The sequence below is a fragment of the Anopheles gambiae genome, chromosome 2 (genome assembly GCF_943734735.2).
Source record: "Anopheles gambiae chromosome 2, idAnoGambNW_F1_1, whole genome shotgun sequence".
NCBI lineage: Eukaryota > Metazoa > Arthropoda > Insecta > Diptera > Culicidae > Anopheles > Anopheles gambiae.
Window position 1 is genome coordinate 19,810,902 of NC_064601.1, and position 19,392 is coordinate 19,830,293.

Consider the following 19,392-nt stretch of genomic DNA (forward strand, 5'->3'; position numbering starts at 1 on the left):
AAGCAAAAATGGTATAATCTAAACCGTTTGTAATTATCAGATGTTTTGCAATCGAATTGGCTTTAAAGAAATTGAAATTTATTTTTTTTTAATTGCAAAAAAATCTTCTCGAGAAGTTAGTTTTTCAAAATGATTCACAAAATCGGCCAACACCCCTATGTCCAATGCACACACTCAGTGTGCTATCGCTAGCCGAGCCCTTCCCGAATCACACCGAAGCTGAACCGTTGAGCGTGTCGTCTCGCTCACCCTCACCGGCGTGCTCTGCCCCGTGTTCGCTCGCACTCGCACGCAGCCCCGCTCGCTGGCTGGAATGTTGCAGCTCAATTTCCATTCCGAAAGCATCACGCACGGACGTGTTATCGCAGCGCGCGCCGCGTATTTTACGTATTTCGTGTACGCGTATTTCTCGCACCAAGCGCACGCACTAGCGTGTTTTAGGGCGCAATTGCGGGTAAGCAGCACAGGAGCTTTTCACCGTTGCAGAAAAGGTGCGGTGGGGGTCGCGAAGCGCACGCCACAGCCCGAAAAGCGCAGGGAAAACCCTCGACCATAAAATGCTAAACGTGTAACGTAAATCACACTCGAGCACAGCCAGCAGCTGCCGAGCCGGGAGCGTGTATGAAAGTGTGTCCTTTCGTGTGTCCTTGCCGCGTGTGTTGAAGGTGCGCTGTGTGTCCGGGAAAGGGGTAAAGCGAGAAGGTGTTTTTGGCACAGATACTCCGAGCAGCCGGGTGGAGCTTTTCGGGCGTGAGTGTGTGTGTGTGTATAGGCCATCCCCAAAGGGGTGGCCGTGTGTATGCGAGTGTGGCTTTAGTAAATGGTAGAAAAGTTACGCTTTCGTTCACCGGCCCTGCTGAGGTGATGGTGGTGCAAGTGTATGTGTTTTTTTGTTACAATTTCGTGCCAACCACAGTAGCCTAAGGGCAATCGAAAAATGGAGAAGTAACATGAATGGAAAGAAGAAAAAAAAAACAAGAAACAAACGGTGTTCCTTTGACGTGAGCCTACCACCACCGTTACATGCAGCAGAAAAGTTAGTCGGCTGGCACACGGACCTAACCCCGTTATTAGGTAGGCTGTGGTTGCGGTAGACAACAGAAGAAGAAAAACCCCAAATCCAATCGTTGCCGGCAGAGCAAGTGAAACAGCCTGCCTAAATCGGACGGTTTTGCTGTTCCTGTACCGTTTCCCCTCTTTCTTCTGCTCGAAGATGCTCGAATATTAGATTGCGCCGCCAACGTCTTAGAGGGTGGTATCGCGAGTTGGTCTCCCGCGCCCGCGCCTGTGTGTGTGTGTGTGTGAATATTTTTTGTTTATATAGAAAGAGGCCTCGTTTTCTTACCGGCTGCTGCCGTTTTCTTCTCTCTCTCTTTCTTTGCTGCTGCGATGCAACAGCGCTGCTCGCTACGGATAAGCAGGAGGCAGTAAGAGAACGGGCGAAATGTAAGAAAACACACACACACATATGCGCGCGGGCACACCAAACGGCGAACAGAAGGAGAAGAAAGCAACGAAACGAACGTAACAAACCGAGAAGAAGGTAGCGCTGAAAAGGGAACGGTAATAAACACAGGCACACAAACAAAAAAACTAGAGCAAAACATACGTGCGTGTGTGTGTGTGTGTGTGTGTGCGGGAAGGGCATACGAGCCGTGGCGGGTACAGCGACGGTTTCGGTGATCTTGTTCCAGCGGCGTTTAGAATAGCGCGAGTAATGAAAAGATGCATGTCCATGTGTGTGTGTGACTGTGTTTGTGTGAGTTTTAACAAAAGAAAACGCATCCGTCAAAAAGGAAAGAACACGACCGAACGTGCACTGCGCGGTGTGTGCGTGTGTTTTTTTGCTTAGGAGTGCGACCGTGTGTTGCTATGCGCTTGCTTGTGCTTGTGTGTGTGTGTGTGTGTGCGTGTGTGCGCAGTTCCCTTGTACGTTGTTATCTTGTTCCTTTCGCTTCGCTTACCGGCACCCTCTGGGTCGGTCGCGATAAGAGCAAAAGGTTAAATACTGTCCCTCACACAGCGCTTGACTCACCCGCTAATGTGTGTGTGTGCGTTGGAAGGCAACGCATTCGAGCACTCTTTGGGCAAGATCATTTCGAGCAGTTTGTGGTAATCGGCTGCGCGGGGGAGCCTGCATCGACGAGCGAAGGTAGTAAGAAAACCAGTTCCACGCCAAAGCCACAAGCGCGCTCGATCTTGTCCCGCGAGCGCACAAAGTGTGTGCGTACAGCAGCACCACCACCACCACCATCACCGTTCAGCATCCACCTTCTATTGCCAACGCATCGAAGCAAGCACTGCGCGCTGGAGGATTGAAAACTGGTTTGTTGCTTCCACAACGCTCGGTTCGTATTCGAACGCGACTACACGGCACGGCCTCGATCGCTGCGATCGTTTCAGCAGAAGTGATGTGTTGTTTGTAGGGCTAGTGAGCTGCATTTAAAGCACACGGCACAAACTGCGTGCTTACTGCGTGCGTACGGGATGATGCTGCAGTTGTATGTTGTGTTTTTTGGTTTGTGAAAACGGTGCCCTACAGTGCATAAAGTAGTGGCGCGTGTCAGGCAGCCCCCCTCCCCCGTTCTACTCTAGCGGGGGGTCACCACGGGTATCAATTGTGGGCATGATAGTGTGTGCGCGTGTGTGTGTGCTTGTGTAGCGAACTCCTCCGTGTTACCGTTTCGCTTCACTGGAGTTGTTATTTTGGCGGCCCGCACGAGTGATGCAATTGCAACGCGCTGCAACGGATGCACCCGTGCACAGTGTGGTGGAGCCTTTCGGTAGAGTGTTGTGTTCTGTTTTCGCTTGCACTGGGTTCAGGCAAAAACAAATCATTATTTTGTATTGATGACGCAGTGTGGATGATTGAGACGCGGTTGGTCGGAATTGAGTGTGCTAGCTGTTTGTTTTTTTGCCTGAGTTATTGTTAATTTTGATTTTTTTAACTCCTTTTCTTGGTGCAGTACAGCGTGTTGAATTGTGCAAGTGAAAAAAGTGAAAAAAAATCTAAGTAAAAAAAAACAACCATTTCACACAAAAAGGAATTGAGTGGAGTGACGAGTGAACTTAAGTGAAACAAACAAAAAAAAAAATCAATCCAGTTACCGTATTTGCGCTTAATTATTTAAAAGTGACGACTCGAATGTTTATCCATTAATAACAAAACAAACGAATGAAAAAAAAGAAACGACTTCCCAGCACACACAGTCTTATTATTCATCGAGCACAGTTCATAAAGCGCCGTTTCGCCGTTGCCTACGTTCTTGTCGGTGCAAAGCGGCGAGTAGCTTCAAATGAAGCGCCCGTAAACAGCAAGGTAAGTGAATATGAGTCAAGGGTGACCGTGGAATTGGAAGGGTTAATTAATGGTGTTTGGGTAGAGAAAGAGACACACAAAAGCCAAGCAGAGTGTTGAATGGTGTTTGTGCGCACTACGCGACAGCGCGATCTCGGGAACCCCGTTCGTTCATGCCGCCCTTGCAGCAAGTGCCAACCGTGCGCGCTTCTACACCACAGTCTCGATCGCTTCTGCACAGTGTGTGCTTGTATGCGTGCGAACCGGTCCCGATCGGTTCCCCAGCATCCAACCGAAAAAAAGGGCAACGTTGAGTTGATCACGCAGCGAACGATGAACGATCAGCTAGTGTAGTGAGAACTCATCTCACTGCTGCTCACGCAGCCCACACGGGCTTGCTCTTACCTTAGCCTCCCCGACGCTGCTCACACTTGCACATTCGGTTGCGGATTTCGCTGAGTCAGCGAACGCCATTTCAAGCCTTCTCAGTACCGTGGTCTGATAGCTAACGTTTTGTTTGCTTCTTTCTACATTGCACTAACTCTATCGGTTACACGCACACAGCCGTGGCGAGTGAAGCGGCACCAGACGATTCATATCGCAAATCGCTTGAGAGCAGGAGAAGGCTCCCTCTTTCAGTCAGCGCAAAGTGGACGCAAGCCATAATGGTGTGTGCCCTTTTCCAGTGTCGGTGTGTGAGTTGGCCACGGTCGAGTAGCGCAACGGCCTGCCCTGGAAGTTCATTTTTGTACACCTTTGTGTGTGTGTGTGTGTGTCTGTTCGCTTAGTTTGTCCATTTTGTTTGTCTCTTGCGAGTGCGGTATATGCTCCATATGCCTCGTGATCTCTTGCGAACGTTCGCTGGTGCAGCGTACATGCATCCACTGGCACTGAAGGTGGTGTGTTTTGTAAACAGACTTACCCTTTTTGTTTTCTCTCTCTCTCTCTCTCTCTCTCTCTCTCTCTCTCTCTCTCTCTCTCTCTCTCATGCTCACGAAACTCAACTTCACTGCTGCACGTGTGTGCGTTACTGTGTGCGCTGCTGTGGTGCATATATTGACTTGCAAGTCCGTGATTCGTTCACGGAGAGTGGGTCGCTTTGTAAGGGTTCCGTGTTCCAGCTTGGCAACGCCGGAGCATCATCGCATTCCGCCCATAAAAGGAAACTCATCGCCGTCGTCGCCATTCCTGCACCGCGCAGTACGGGTCTAAGTGTGGTGGGGCCCCATCTACGCCCAACACGCTTCCCCTTCCGCTAGCGAGTGCTATTTTTATCTCCCCAAGCCGTATTGCCCAGAGTGCGTTCTGCACTAGACTGCAGCGTGAAGTTGCATTGTGTCAGTTGCTGATGCTGTTGCTGGTTTGTAGTTCAAACTTCCTGAAGGTGCTTTCGTTCGCCACTTGATAAAGGAAGCAAAGAATGTGTGCCCCAGGCACTGGTAGCGTTTTTGTGCTCACTAGCTCACGCATTGGCATTCACTTCGCAGCGGTATGCTCAATGGCGGTTCTGCGAAATGATGGAATTGAATCATTCTGCTGCTGCTGTTGCTACAAAATGGATGCAAAAGACGATGGCTTCCGGGCAGCATACCGTGTAAACATCCTTGTGCACAGAGCAAGAGGCACACTTCCGGCTCATCATTCAAACAATACGGGTGCATGCAAGCACATGTGCAAACCCAATGTTTTCTTGAGATTTTTTTTTTTAGTGGGCGAGAGGTGGAGCATTTTTTTGTGTTCGCGCATGGAAACAGGAACTACATGTTGAGCTGCATTCAATATTGCTAATACTGTCTGGTGAATGCAATTTTTGCCCTTTTGTAGGGAAATTCTGCAGTAAAAAGCAAAGTTGGCGCGTACCTTATCGGATGAACAGGCTGCTAAAGTTTGCCTTTAAATTAGCAACAGTTTGTAATGATAACGAATAGGGAGGAGAGCCTGTATGCCTTTTGTTAAAAAAGCTCTTCATTTGCATTTGTTTGTTGCCGTTGAGTCAGCAAGCAGTATTGAGCAAGCAAAAAAAAAAAAAAAAAAAAAAAGAGAAGAAAAACAATGCGCCACTAAAATGTTGATTCACGGGATGTGTAATCGGGTGGGCGTTTTGGGGGGGTGAAAATAATACGCCTGAATCACCCCATCACTGATTCAGCGAACGATAACATTAGTTTAGTTCGGGCTGGCGAGGAGAAGCCAATCACAACACACACACACACATAGTTCCTAGAACAGCATAAAGGGCCAGCACACTGTGTAAACATCGCATGCAATATGCAGGATAAAAACCGGCAGGCCCCCAAAACATAGCACAATAGCTAAAAACATCAACATAAACACACAAACACAAGCGCACACTGTGACGCACTGCTAAAGATAGCCTGAATGGCTGCCTGCCCGCGGGAAGTGTGATTGACGCATTTTTGTTTGTGGGGAAACAATAATGAACCGATTTCCCGCTTGTGTTGGCATGTGATAGAGTTTTTTTTGTATTGTTTTGTTCCCTTTTGACTCATAAAAAATGTGGAGCAATGTTTTCTTGCGCCTGATAGGAGCAGAGTGCTATTCGAAAAAAATGGAATATCGTAAAATGGTTTACCGCATACACACACACACACACACACGCAAGCACTCACAGGGTGCCCATTTCCTATTTCCATTGGGGAAGGAGGAAGGCTTTGGATCGCATGGGGTATGTGCGTGTGTGTTGCAGGAAACAACAAACCCACCCCTCCCCCGGTGGGGAAACTTACCTCACAATACCTTTAGTTGGGGGAGTTGTATCCCTGGCGAGCATAAAACATGGAAAGCCCCTCCTTGACTCCCTTGGTTAGCGGGTGACGACACATTCGTTTAAGTGGTACGATTTCATTCAAACGCCCAGACCGGTGGCACGAAGAAACGATGGACGGTTCTTGACACAACCGGTTAGCTTGTCAACCCGCGCGCCTTCCAGCCGGAGGGCGCTGATTCACCATTAGCTTGCAGTAACGATCCATTTTTATCCATTTGTGCGCGTTTTTTTTTTAGGATTTGTAAGGTTCGTGACGGCAGTATTCTTAGCCATCGCGTATCCTATTCCAACCCACCTGCCAGCTACCGTGAACTGGGTACTACTCCGTTCGGTTCCTCCTCCACCGGTCACAGACGGGGCACTCGAATTTGTAACGTTTTTGTGAGGGGGGGCTACTTCCACATATCTTACCCAATGTTGAGCCCACCCCACTTGCCTCGCTGCTATTGAGGGGAGTGAGCTGATGCGGCTCATAAAGCAGCATGACTTTTTATAGATCCTGCTGTTGACGCTCTGCACGCGAACAGCAACAGGATGTGTAAGTGCCGGGTGCTGCCAAAGCGGAGAGCGGGAAAAGTCGCGGCGACCTGGAAAGGAAGCTCTTTGGAGCAGGAAACTATAACAGTCAATTGTAAGCGGCGTGTGGAGCGCCCCTGTACACGAAGGCGCTTCATTCTAGCCGGCGCTGTCCACAGCGAAAGAAAAAAACACGAAAACAAATCGTTGGAGATTGTTGCACACGAATTCGAAGGGTGTAGATAGTAATGCGGCTCCCGCTATTCAACTGGAACTGTCGTCTTTCCATTCAACCTCTCGCCCACCCCACTCAACAAATACCGCTATATATATTGTTCAGCCGATGCGAGCGGAAATTGGTTTCCAACTTCGTCGTCGTACGTACTGCTGAGTCGTCTTCATCGACTCCAGGGCAGGTCGTAGTTAAAGCGCAAACGATAGGCTCACCGTATTCATTCCCGTGCTTTTCTACGACCATGGGGAAGATGGGGTAAAATGGCCCCATCTCTGTTATCGTTGTAGTTACAGGGGGCTTCAAGTATTCAATTATGCTGAAACCCGTTGAAACATTACTGTTAGATAAAAAAGATGAATAGGATGGGAATTTCGTTCTCTCCTTTGAATCACCAATCTTATGCCTTTTATATGAGAGTGTCATAAATTGTGTTATACAGTCGTTATCGCCAAATGCTGGCTCTAAGGCAACAACGTTTTGACAGTGGATATTAATGTTTGCCTCTAACGCATCTATTTTTGTTCAAATGTGAACAATTTTCGACTCTGGTAGCTGTAGCTTTTGCAGATAAATAAAATTACCAGTTATTTGAGCCGATTTATGAGAACTGAAAAATTGAATAATTTCGAATCGCACAGTTTAATGTAATGTGTTCTATGAAACAAACTTTTCTGTAAACTTACGGTCGAAAAATGATGCTTTAGATACAAAACTGGATGCCTAAGAGAACAAAATTGGTAAGAACGCTGTCAAAAATTGGGGCTTTATGAGACAAGAAGAGCTGAGTTAGAATCAAAATCTAGCGGCAACGACGGTAAAATACATTGTTTTCCGTTGAATTTGTGTTAACATAGAACTGGAACTGTTTTGTTTCCTTGAAATTGGCAATGATAACATTTTTCCATCATTGCCATCCATTTACTACTTTAAGCAGCTATTAGAAGTAACAAAAAAAAGAAGTTATTTCTAAGACCACACTGCCATGGCATCCCCTATTTCCCCTCGGTCCGTGGTCTGGATCCGTGGAGGATCGATTTTGGATTCCGTACATTTTTTTTACCACCCATTTCGAAGAACTAACCTCACTTCATGCATGAATGCCATTAGTCACTGGCGTGTCCGTCCGGCCGCTCTGGACCGGTGTCTGTGTGTTTTTGCTGTGAGTCTCGAACTGGACGGCCGGGGGTACTCTCCCACACGGAATGGTGAGCTGAGAGTACGGACTCACCCACCCCAGGAAGGCACAAGACTCTCCGGACCTAATGGGGCATGTATGTGTGGTACGTGCTTCTTCTCCGGGGCGGGTTGCCGATAGTGGTCCGTGATCTATGGCAAAATCACGAACCTTCCGAGGGTAATAAATTAAAACAAGATTCGAACCTGCAACCTCGTGTGTGTGTGTGTGTTTGTTTGTGTCGCCCGGCGTAGCAGGCGGTAGAGTCATCCGGCACTTTATGTGCTCCAGCTTCTGACCCTTCATCAATAGGAGGGGTGTCCTTTCTAACACAAAAATCAGTGACTATTGAAATGCTGATTCGATCGAATCGGCACCGGAAAGGAAGCGGAGAGCGCGGAACGATGATGATACCCGGCACACAGTAGTGTGTCTGGTGGTGACTGGAAAGTGAAACCATATCCTCCCGTAACCCCACTGTCCACTGTCTGCACTTTCGGTGTTTTGTTACGTTAGGTTTATGCCCACTTTTCAAGGCAACGGTAACGGAATTCGATGTCCTGGAGGGTTCGTTTCGTTTTTGTTTTTATTTTTTGTTCGAGGAAAGCAATGAATGGCCGTAGTGTCCGAGCATCTTCGTCGGTTTGTTTGCAACGTACCGGGATTTATGCATGTACGAAAACGTGACCTCTACCGGTCTCCTCGTGAAGCGTGTGCGGTTTTGTGGGAGTAACATGGCCGCATCTTATTGAAAACAACCCATCCAGACAGACAGGCAAGGGACGCAAGGATATTCAGTGTGTATATTCGATCCTTTTGAAAACCTCCTTCACATTGCCATTGTGTCTTTTGGCTGCGGAGGCAACCCCCGTTTAAGCAGTGCAACGACCGTAGCGAAATGTTTGCCTTTCCCGATCCGATCGGTCGATTAAGTTGCGCTCCCTGGGCAAACGAATAAGCAATTTGTAGTTGTCATAAATAAATTATATTTATGCTTCGATTTGTAGCATTCATTTGCGGTGCCTGATATTCTATGGACCCCGACCACCGTCCCCGTCCCCGCTGGAACCCGACCGGGTGCGCTCCTGGGTGCTTCGGAACTCTTCCAGTGACGACAGTTCGTACGTTCCTTCTTTCTGCTCGAAAGCATCGTAAAAACCTTTAAAAAACGATGGAACTAGATTCGATTGTTGATTCTACATTTGGGGTCTCTGCTTTTTTATGCTTTGTTTCGTGTTTCAATCGCTCAAGTGCACACACTGCTCCTGCTTCTTGCGGGTTTAGCTACGTGAAAGTGGGACTCCTATTCGGTGGGCTTTCGGCACCCGTGCGGCGGAAGGTTTATTGGCGGTAGTTAATCATTTTTATACTCGAAAGCAATCCATTAACGTGATTCTTAATCGAGCGAAACCATTTTATGTGCAAACGACGATCCGTTGAATTCGCAAACCGTGCGGATCCGGGTTTTGCTCCTATTTCTTCTTTGTTCGTAAACTGCAAAGGTTTTTTTCTTTTGTTCTTTTGCTTTGTGCCCGTAACCTCACTAACGAGAAGCGCTTTTTTGTTTCTGCCCAGACTTTTATGTGTCCCCGCAAGTATGGGAGATTGTGAACAAACGACTTGGCAATAATACTTTATTTTAATGTAAAATCACTACACCGCCGAAGTAAAACAATGTAGCGGGAATGTGGGAGGGTTGGCGAAATGGGCGCGTGGAAGTGATGTACTTAAGGGTCGAGCACACGACCAAACAACAATCTTCTCCGATGGGCTGTGGTCGGTATCGGATCCTCCTCAAGGTAAGGATAGAGTCTGGGCTGGGTGTGCTAGTGCTCCCCTAGGTTGACGAGCCCACTCAACGAGCCGTTGAAAAGGGATATCATTATTGTTGCACGCTGTGGGAACGTGCGGATTGTTGAGGTGCAAGAAACCGGGCGGCCTCAATGTTAACTGATCGATCCGCTGCTCCCTGGTGGTGCTTAATGAAGCTTATCAGGGGTGTTTTTGAAGTGCCGCGGGGAACCTCACACGCTCCTGTGGATGGTTCTTCGATTAATCTTCCTACTTTACATCACCATCTCTCACTGCCCTAGTGGGTTGGGTGGAGTGTCAGTTTTCTTCTAGGACAAGGCTGCACACGAGCCACTACTTTCATGTTTAATGAGGGTTGACCCATTTACAGGCGGGAGGGGATATAAAAATCAAATCAAGCAACTTCGGGCGTTACTCCGGGGGTTGGTTTTGCTCTCGTGTGCTAGTGGAGCTACTCAAAGTGTCTACTTTCCGTAGATTTCTATCCCATCCGTATGCTCCCATCCGACCCAGTGTTCTTCGGCGCTTAGGTGTGTCGTTTATTAAAAGGTCGGCTGTGTGGAGCGCACTTTATCGAGCCCGAAAGTGCTGTCGGATCGGTGTGCGGAACGTGTAGAATTCGATATAAAATTAAGGGACAAGATACACTCCCTTCCCTGTGGTTCCTTCCTCTGCTACATCCGTGCGGCCGTTTGCTTTGATTAGGCTTTTTAATAGTGTCGTTAGCTGTCGCCCGGTGACAGGAGCTGGAAGTAAGATAACACGCGATACACACTCAACACATGATGATGCTATTGCTCTCACGTTACCTAGAGATAAGCAGCCTCTTTTCCGTTGGGCTATAACGTTGACCTTGTCCATCCATGTGTGTGTGTGTGTGTGTGTGTTTGATTGTGTTGATAATGAATTTCGTTCATCCGGTTCAGAGAATACAAATAATAGCCTTCCTGCCGTCAGTCGCAGGGAACGCTAACCTCCACCACCCTTCGAAAAGGTATTGCCACCCATCGGCCCTTGGTTCTGCTAGAAGACTCTTCGTCATCGACTGCCGCTCCCTTTATCTTGATCTCTTTGTTCAGATAGCTCCGAAGGCCGAATAAAAATCTTGTGTGTGTGTGTGTGTGTGTGTGAGGCTGTGTGTATCGTGTACTCTCTGGGTAAGAGGCAGGCTTTGTTTGCTTTCAATCAGCAACCGCACCGAACACATGTTCTCGCTCCTCAGCGCAAGAAGTGCAAGACAATGCACCAAACGCTATGCTGTGGTGCAATTTTTACCCATCCTTTCTTTCGATCTGACTCCCGAGGGGGTTCGGTTTTATCTGCAACCGCACCAACTGCTACCCCCGTTTGATTGCGGCCTCCTGTACCGATGGTACGGGGTAAAATACTCAAACCTTCCAACCTACTTCTGAATCCTATCGGTTCTATGTAACGGGAAGGAACGAGATATAGGGAGAGATATAATATGCGAGAGAAAGATGAAGTAAAGCCATTATGGGATCCAATGCTTCTAGTGCTTTTGCCTCCTCTAGCGAGCCGGATCTCGCCCGGAGAATGCCCAAACCCGGATCTTGGCAAAATTCATCTTTAATTTCTTCTGCTCACTGTCGACGAGCAAGCCCAAATGCTTGACGCTGCTTGACAGGGCACCACAATCGTCCATTGCCTCAGGGAACGCCAGGCCAAGTGTGTAATATTGGATGTTGCGTTGCAAGGAAAACAGTAAAACAACATTCTGCAAACATAAACATCATAACAGCAAGCGACAGGCGGGGAAGTATGTGAGTGAGTTGGGTGGCGAGTGTGGTTGGATTATTGCTGAGCTGTTCATTGTGCAAACCACCAGGCCTGTAGCACTCCATCATTAGTCATCCGGGCCCCGACGATACGGGGGGGTTGCTGATGAACCAGACACGCTTTGTCCGGGGTGACTTGGTGCTCGAAAGAGTCTTTCTGATGGCAACAAATTCTGAAGGAGCTGTTCCTGTGTGTGTGTGTGTTTCTTAAGCTGTCAGCGCAAAAAGTGTACGTTTCAAGTGTTCGATTTCCGGTAACCGCGATGACATAGACTTGTGACAATGGTGCACAATGTATTACGGAACTGCCAACTCTGAAGAGGGAATTTGCAGGTTCGCACGGAGGTTGAGACTTCCCGTGGGGCAGCTCGTTGAGTGTGATACTTTGCTGCTCGCACATCATCACCATCTATCATTTATGGTTGCGTTAAATTTGAGGCGCGTATTCGATGTAGAAGCGAATGTTTCAAGTGTGCTGCACGATTAATGCCACTCACCAAGGCTCGCTAGGGTTGTAAAGGATGTTACACAAAAAAAAATCTTGAACGCTAGCAAGGAAAGGTAAAGGATAAAGTTTTTCAAATGCGTTGGGCGACACAAGTTCACCGCCGGTAACCTACCGGCACCTCACCGCTCGGTTGTGTGGGGACCATTTGTCAAATGAAGCTCTCTCTCGGTCGTGCTGTGGTGACGCACCGGCACGCCCAACAGCGAGGTATGGAGAATTAAAAATTCAAAATTCAATTTCTTACTGCGCGAACGTGCACCGGCAAGGTTCGGTCTAAGGTTCTTGCAAGCTTCTTCATCTACTCGGATGTAGTTTTTGTGCGTTTTTCGTTGGTATAGCCGAGCACACAGCGCGTTTTTTGGTGTGCGCACCACTTTTCTGGGTCAGATAGCACCCAGTTCTGAGCCGGGAGGTTCCTGAGACCGGTTGCGAAACGAGCAAAAAAAAAAACGGAAAATATTTCAAACGAATCGTGCCTTACAAAAGCAGTGCGAGTGGAATTTTTGTGACAAAATTAAAGTTCCCCCGTCAGTCTAGCGGCTGGAAGGGAAAACGAAGGGGGAAACACTCTTCTTATTTGCAGCAGCTTTTACAGTGCCTGGTTCGGCGGTTTTGGCAATGGTTTTGGCTGTTCCCGGGCAGTTGCCGATCTGGGGAGGAAAGGATCTTTTCGCTTAGGTTTAGCCCTTTTTCTTCTCGCCACACTGGTTGTTGTTTCACTTCCTGTTCGTCCCGCTTTTTTTTACTGGCCGGGGCAGCGGAAGTTCGTTAAGGGTTCGGCTGCAGCCGGGACAAACTTTTCCCTTCGCTTCCGATGAAACACACCCATGGAGTGCACGTTTTTTTCGCTGGCCAGTACGAGGAACGAGGAGATAATTTTCAACACCCAAACAAAATCGATCGAGCTTTTTCTCGGACGGAGGCGACAGGCTAAAAAGGGCTCCATTGGACAACCTCTAAAACGAGACAGTAAACTCATTATCACACCCATAGAAAGCGGGGAAGAAAGCAGGAGAGAATAGAGAAGCGTGTAACCGTGTACAGGGCGTTTGTCGAAGTTAAGTCAGCAGTTTTTGCTTCCATCGTTTGCCGTCGAGCGACGACGACGACGCTTTGGATAATCTAGACGCCCGCAGCAGGATGATCCCTGGTCAAATTATGGACCAGGGCAGCTGTTCCGGATCGGATAGCACCGCGTGTCGCTATCGAGAAAGCGTTCTGTAAAGGATAAGGGTGATGTGTTTGTGTGTGTGTGTGTGTATGTCTCGCTTGGTTTAGCCACAACCGTCTGTTGCTATTCCCAATTCTGTCTTCCATGGGTTTTTGTTTCTCTTCCTCTCTTTTGACCCACGAGCAGCTGTTCTAATGGACGAAGGAATTGGTAGAAAATGCGGTACCGTTCGAAAAATTGGGAAAACGGGAAAGATATGCCCTTCACCGTGCTCTTCTCCCTTTTCTGCTTTGCTCCCTGTACTGTTCGTGGTGTATCTTTCGAAGCTGGGACGCCGTAAGGGGGAAACAATGGGCACCAAAGCACGGGTAGAATGGAATTCGAACATCGACGAATATCGGAGCTATTGCCTAGTTTCCCGGGCAGGCGGGAGTGAACTGCTTGTTTGTGTACACGCACGGTGATGCGTCAGCTGTGCAGTTCACCGCGGGGTATGCACTTCAGCAGCGCATCCAGTCAATTGCATCCCGATTGCGGAGGGTCTGTCCTGTCCCGCTGACTCTCCTGCACTCGGCTGCTTGATTAGGAGCGCTCGCTTCCTCCTGTTTTTGATACGCTTTATGTTTCAAATGTTATTCTACCTTTCCGCTTGCACGAAAAAAAGCATGAAACACTGTCCTATCAGCAGTCCGGAGGGTTCGGAACGTTTCAAAACCGCAGAAATCTACGAGGGTTCGCGGTTTAACGACGAAAGCAGCAGCACGACCGAAGTGAAATGCGTTCTCCACTCCTCTTTCGGCAGAGATAACACTGCTGATGCGGGTCGCTGTGCCTTTCACCCTGAAGTAGGCATGCACACGCGCGTGCATGTATCGATTGCGTTTATCGTCCCCGAGCAATGCAGCCAATGTATTGCCACTGGTTAGTGTTTAGTTGTTTCCGTGATAAGACATGAGGCGTACAACATGCAATGCATCATAAAATGATCTATGTATTTTTTGTTGTAGCACTGGGAAGGGGCAGCTTATCATTCTGGATTGATGATAAATCGATTGCACGAAATAGACTCTAGACGTTCTACATTCCCTGATAACACTGGATGCTCTTCTACAAGCAGATACCAACCGGTTTAAAAAAATCCCTTCTGTTATAAGCGTTCAGATTTTTGTTCCGCTTACGCCCGGCAATGGCCAGCTGCAGTGGCGCAAAAAAAAACCCAGCCCGCCAAGCTGCACAAACACTGTTGACTGTTTGATCGGTTCGGTTGAATAATGCTGCCGTCTGCGCCAACGAATATCGATTAGTTCGCTCGAGAAAGGAGAAAGGGCAGCTGAGCCAGCAAAACAAAAATGTACGGGCGAGATATCCCTGCGTTTGAAGCCCGACTGCAAATTATCCGTCCATTTATACCATCTCCCCAGCGCTTACCTGCCGGCGTGCCGAGATGGAAATGAATGCCGACGCGTTTTGCCGCACATTACGAAACACGGGGCTTCGGTTGGCCCTTTTTGCTGGGCGCGTGGATCAGCACACAAACACCCCTAAAGGGCCAGAGAGGTTCGGGTTGCTGGCAGGCTGCGTAGCCTAATGGTAGCGCTTGATTGCACTTCCGGGAGGGTGTCTTGTGCGCTTTTCTAGCTGTTGTTGTTGTGTTTTTTCTCTCTCTTTCTCTCTCTCTCTTCTGCAGCGTTCATAATCAGCGCTGTAGAGCCCTTCGGGTAAATATGAGAAGAGTGGTTATGTGTGTGTGTGTGAGTGCGCGTACCGGAAGTAAGACGATAATCGGTGCACGGGGCATTAAGAAGCACGCTCGAGATATGCGCTAGTGAGGCACACCTTTCCAACATTGCGCCGAGAACGGCCGAGCAAGTCAGCAGGGGCCCAAGAAATTAACCTTTGTGAACGCGGCAAATGTACTCTGGCAATGGTGGTATCTTTACGAGGAGGGGAAAGGGATCAGGTTTGCGAGGGCTTTTTGTTTGTAATTTTTAATTAGATTATGCATGATTGATGGTCGCTTTAGGCTTTTCCCTTGCTGCGCAGCGGAACTTGTAGCGCTCCGAATTGGGATATTTAAGGGCTGCTTGTTAGACCACTTATCGGAGTGGCTTTAAGGGGCAAAAATGCGATAAGCTGTTGTACTGTCCGCTTACAATGTTGCGAGTATGAATCTTACCGGCGGGCTTTCTTCGACAACAGCATACTTGCAAGATTTGTGAGAGTTATAAGCAGCTCTCTTAAATTTTGTTCAGCACTTAGAAACCCTTTGACAGGAAATTCACGCAAACTGCGTCTTTAATGTATCCAGTTTGAGTAAATGCTCGAATGATTGAGGCAAACGAGACCTAAGGTAGCGATGATTTTTATGGCAGCTACACGGAAGCGTACGTAGCTTTTTTATTCTATATTTGCCATCAAATATGATGGGATAGAATTCCTGATTGTTTCTTAGAATTCCCTTCTCAACCCTCACAATCGGAAGTGTTCTGGAAGAGACGTTCATTTGAATTAAATTGCTACCCCTTGTTACAAGTAATGACTGAATGCTAGAACTATAAGAACCCTGATCAGAAGACTGCCTGGCGCGTAAATAGTTCCTGCTAGTGTTTGATTCTCTCAGTTAACAATCAACCCACATCATTGTCGGAAGAACTGATAAAAAGTTTCTCGATAGAACTAGACATCATCCCTAAGGTTTTGACTGGCTGAAGCGGTAAACATTGTGTGCTAACCCCAGCGAGAGCCATCATACCTCCCAGACACAATGCCCAGTGTCAAGCTGAGGCAGAAATGTGATGCTTATGATTCGCTCACGTTTCATACAAAAACATCATCATCATCTGACACCGGATAAATAGCTCCAGTGTGAGATGCGTGTGGCAAACAACAACATCAACAAACGACATCAACACGCTCCACGGACCAAACGTTGGCTAGAACAGATCAATGAGTCAATAGAGTAGGAGGCTGGAGGTGTTTCGTAAAAAAAAGGTTAGCGAACAATATAGGAACGTGCCTGCGAGCGGAGATTTGCTCTCCCGGCAGGAAACATTACCCGTGAACAGTGAAGATGATGTGCGTTTGTTGCTGCAAAGCAAGAAAGTGAGAATGTTCTTTTCTTTTCATTTCCTTCCTCATCCCCCTTGCTACAGTCTAACCCGTCACAAAAGTTGTACCAGCTCTCGTTGATGAGCACGCACCTTGTTCTTTTGCTTCCCTGCTGCCCACGTTCGTCCCGCAATCGGCTTGAAATGGGACTCATTTGTTTGCAGTTTCTTAGCGCTGTAAGGGCTGTACGGGGCGACGTCGTCATTCCATCAACTGCTCCTACCGAGAGGAGCAAGAGTGACCGAGAGGGTATTGTTTTGTCGACACAGGTCGTACGAATGCCTGGGTCTGCCATTATGACGCAGGAATTGAACGTTGCTCAATGAACGGAGACGGTTGAGCCTATGGCAGGGAATGGGGGAAATGCTCTAGAAACTCAATCCATCAGGCAAAACTCGAGGGCACTAGTAAGTCATGCCAAGAGTCACTTAATGTCGATGAGCCAGGTTTGCCGGGAAACCAGGTTGGCTGACTAATTTCGAGCAGCGATGGGGGAGAAACAACTTTTGTGCAACCAGTCTCAGTGAGTCTCAGTGTCCGATTAATGATGGTTTCTACCTGTGAATGAAGCCAATTTGGAGATGGGAGGCCAATTGTTGGGAGAACTATTTCTGAGGAAGATTAGCTCCTGTGGTAGTATGGTGATGATATCAGTATGTTGCAAGCGGAACCATGTTGCTTTGTACCATTTATAAATTAATGGGGGAAATGTTTTAGGAATTCCTAGCTCACAGCGTTCATGTTGTCGTTTCAATTTGCATGTTTTTTCCTGTTCTGTTCAGTTCACCTCTATCTGAATTGAAATCGAGGTTAAAGAGTGCTCGATTTCGCCTGAAACTCAGACAAGATGAGCAACGGATACAGACTTTGCAGATAAAGCGTAGGTAGCTTCGGTTTCGTGACAGGCCAAACCCAGGCCAAACATAACTAGCGTCACGCCCAGCAAGCCGGCCACAGTGGGATATTCAGTGGAAAAATTGGCATATGTCCGTCACGCGACGCACGCCAGGTCCGTCCGAACGATGATCGACAGGCGGTAGGCACACCGACGATGTCCCGGGGTTTGCATGCACGGTACTTTCCCCTCTCTTCGCCACTACCTCGAACATCCCGAATACCGTCCATCCATCTGGGAAGCAGAAAAGCTAGAAACGTTAGACCAGTTGATTGGCACGCGATCCAGCGAGCAGTTTCGGTGGGCAGGAGTGGCTAAAACACGAACAAATCCAATCGATATCGACCGGTTTGTCGTCCGTGCGGGCGGGCACCCTTTTGTGGGCACCATGTCAACGCCGAACTGTGCCGGACGGCCGGATGGCTTCGTGATGGTATGATGTGATTTTTCATTTTCTCACTCGATTGCTTTTAGATTGAAACCGGGAATCCTTGCATTCTGACTGATCCGCCTTCCCACCTGGATACGTGGTTGGTACGTTGGTGGTGGTACACACGATCCTACGCTTTTCTTTGTACAGTGCATCGTGTCTTGTTGCAGTGTTGTTCAAGGTGTGCCTTTGCAGTGTCGTCTACCTGTTGCCAAGTTGTTTCCGAATGCAAGTATTTTTACACTGCAGGAAAGTATTTGTACATTGTAGAGTTTGCTCTAAGGGAGAGGTTTCTAGATAAAAGCATAATGCCTGGATGACAAGCATTTAGTCTGGGCTATAGGCACGCTGAAAAATTGGATATTTTTTCATGAGAATAATCCTTTATTTTTCCAATTAAATTGTTTTGAATATTGGGGTTTTCTCCCTTCAGTTTGTATTGTTTGCAATGGGCAATTAGTGTTTTAAAGATGTAAACTTTCAGAAATCGATAGTGGTTTTCTAAGGTGATAAACGGTTATCAATGCCTTTAGGGTGGAACAACACAAAATGAACGTCCGTTCGAATCCCATAACAGATTTAAGCTTGGTCACAGCACAAAACAAACATAAATAACGTGGAAATTGATTTTTTTATACACATCGTACCTCAGCAATTCCACCCGAGCACAGAAACAAGCCTTGTTTCGGTCGCGATTGGAATCGATCGTGCATTAATTGAGCCGTCAAAATATTCTTTATTTTACGTGCTACTACGCATCCTCACATCGAATGAGTTGTTACGCGTTCCGGCTGGATACGCTGGGAGCTTTCCTTTCCCCACTCCCCCCCATATCCAGCTCCTTTCAAAGCCGTTCAAAGTTGTCCCATCCGTTGGTGTTCTTTGATGTTTTCCTTCAATTCCGCACGATTCGCTCAATTGAAACTTCCAAAGCGTGTAGCTAGCGGAAACGTTCGGGCGCACAAATCGTGCACGCGCCCGGGCCTGGTGCGGCCTACCTAATCCTACCCGCGTATGCATTGCATCATTTGCGCAAACCTCGGCTCCTCGGTTTGCTTTTGCGGGGCGTCGTTGATGGCGGCACGAAAGATGCGCGACCGTTTCGTTAATCAAGAAAATTTATTTTATCTACGTGTCTTCCATCGAATTGGGTGGCATTGGGGCGGGGCATGAGGCTTGTTTTTGCAGGGAGCGAGGAAAGATGGGAAGCGCCCGGGACGGAAGCGGAAGCGTGTGTGTGTTTTATGTAGAAAGTTCTCAAGACTTTCGGCGGATGCTGCTTGTGCAATGTTGGTTAGCGTTGTTTCGTGCGTCGTCACGTCCCCGAGTGAATGAATGACACGAGTGTGTATGTTTAGCAAGAACAGTATACTTAACGAACGCGCAGCGCGAAATAAGTGAATACTGTTTAAAGATGCCCGGATGTCAGGCTCGGTGTGAGGATGAATGTTAGGTTCAAAAGTTTTATTCTGTTGGTGGAGCGAAAAGGAGGGCGAAAAGGAAACGCTTTTTGCCAACAGGTCAAACCACACTGGCGGGGGGCACCATTGTCTCCATCGGATTGTGTCTAAGCCAAGCGTGATTGTATGTTTAAAGTGAGTACTTGAACGAGTTTTTGCTCTAATTTTAATTCCTACAAAAAGCGCTTTTCTCGTGCAATA

The 19,392-nt window shown here is 47.8% G+C and overlaps 1 protein-coding gene across 15 annotated transcripts in view; it reads left to right on the forward strand.

Moving 5' to 3' along the window:
• Positions 1-276: 276 nt before the first annotated feature.
• Positions 277-19,392, forward strand: part of LOC1273631 (uncharacterized) — a 135,717-nt gene continuing 116,601 nt past the window's right edge. For 4 of the 15 annotated variants that reach the window (XM_061649188.1, XM_061649185.1, XM_061649198.1 and 1 more), the window contains exons 1-2: positions 277-454; positions 2,967-3,319. The gene's annotated coding sequence lies outside the window, so the exon portion shown is untranslated. Of the gene's footprint in view, positions 2,845-2,966; positions 3,320-19,392 lie in introns of all 15 variants that reach the window. The other 11 variants (XM_061649186.1, XM_061649187.1, XM_061649189.1 and 8 more) reach the window with 11 other exon arrangements.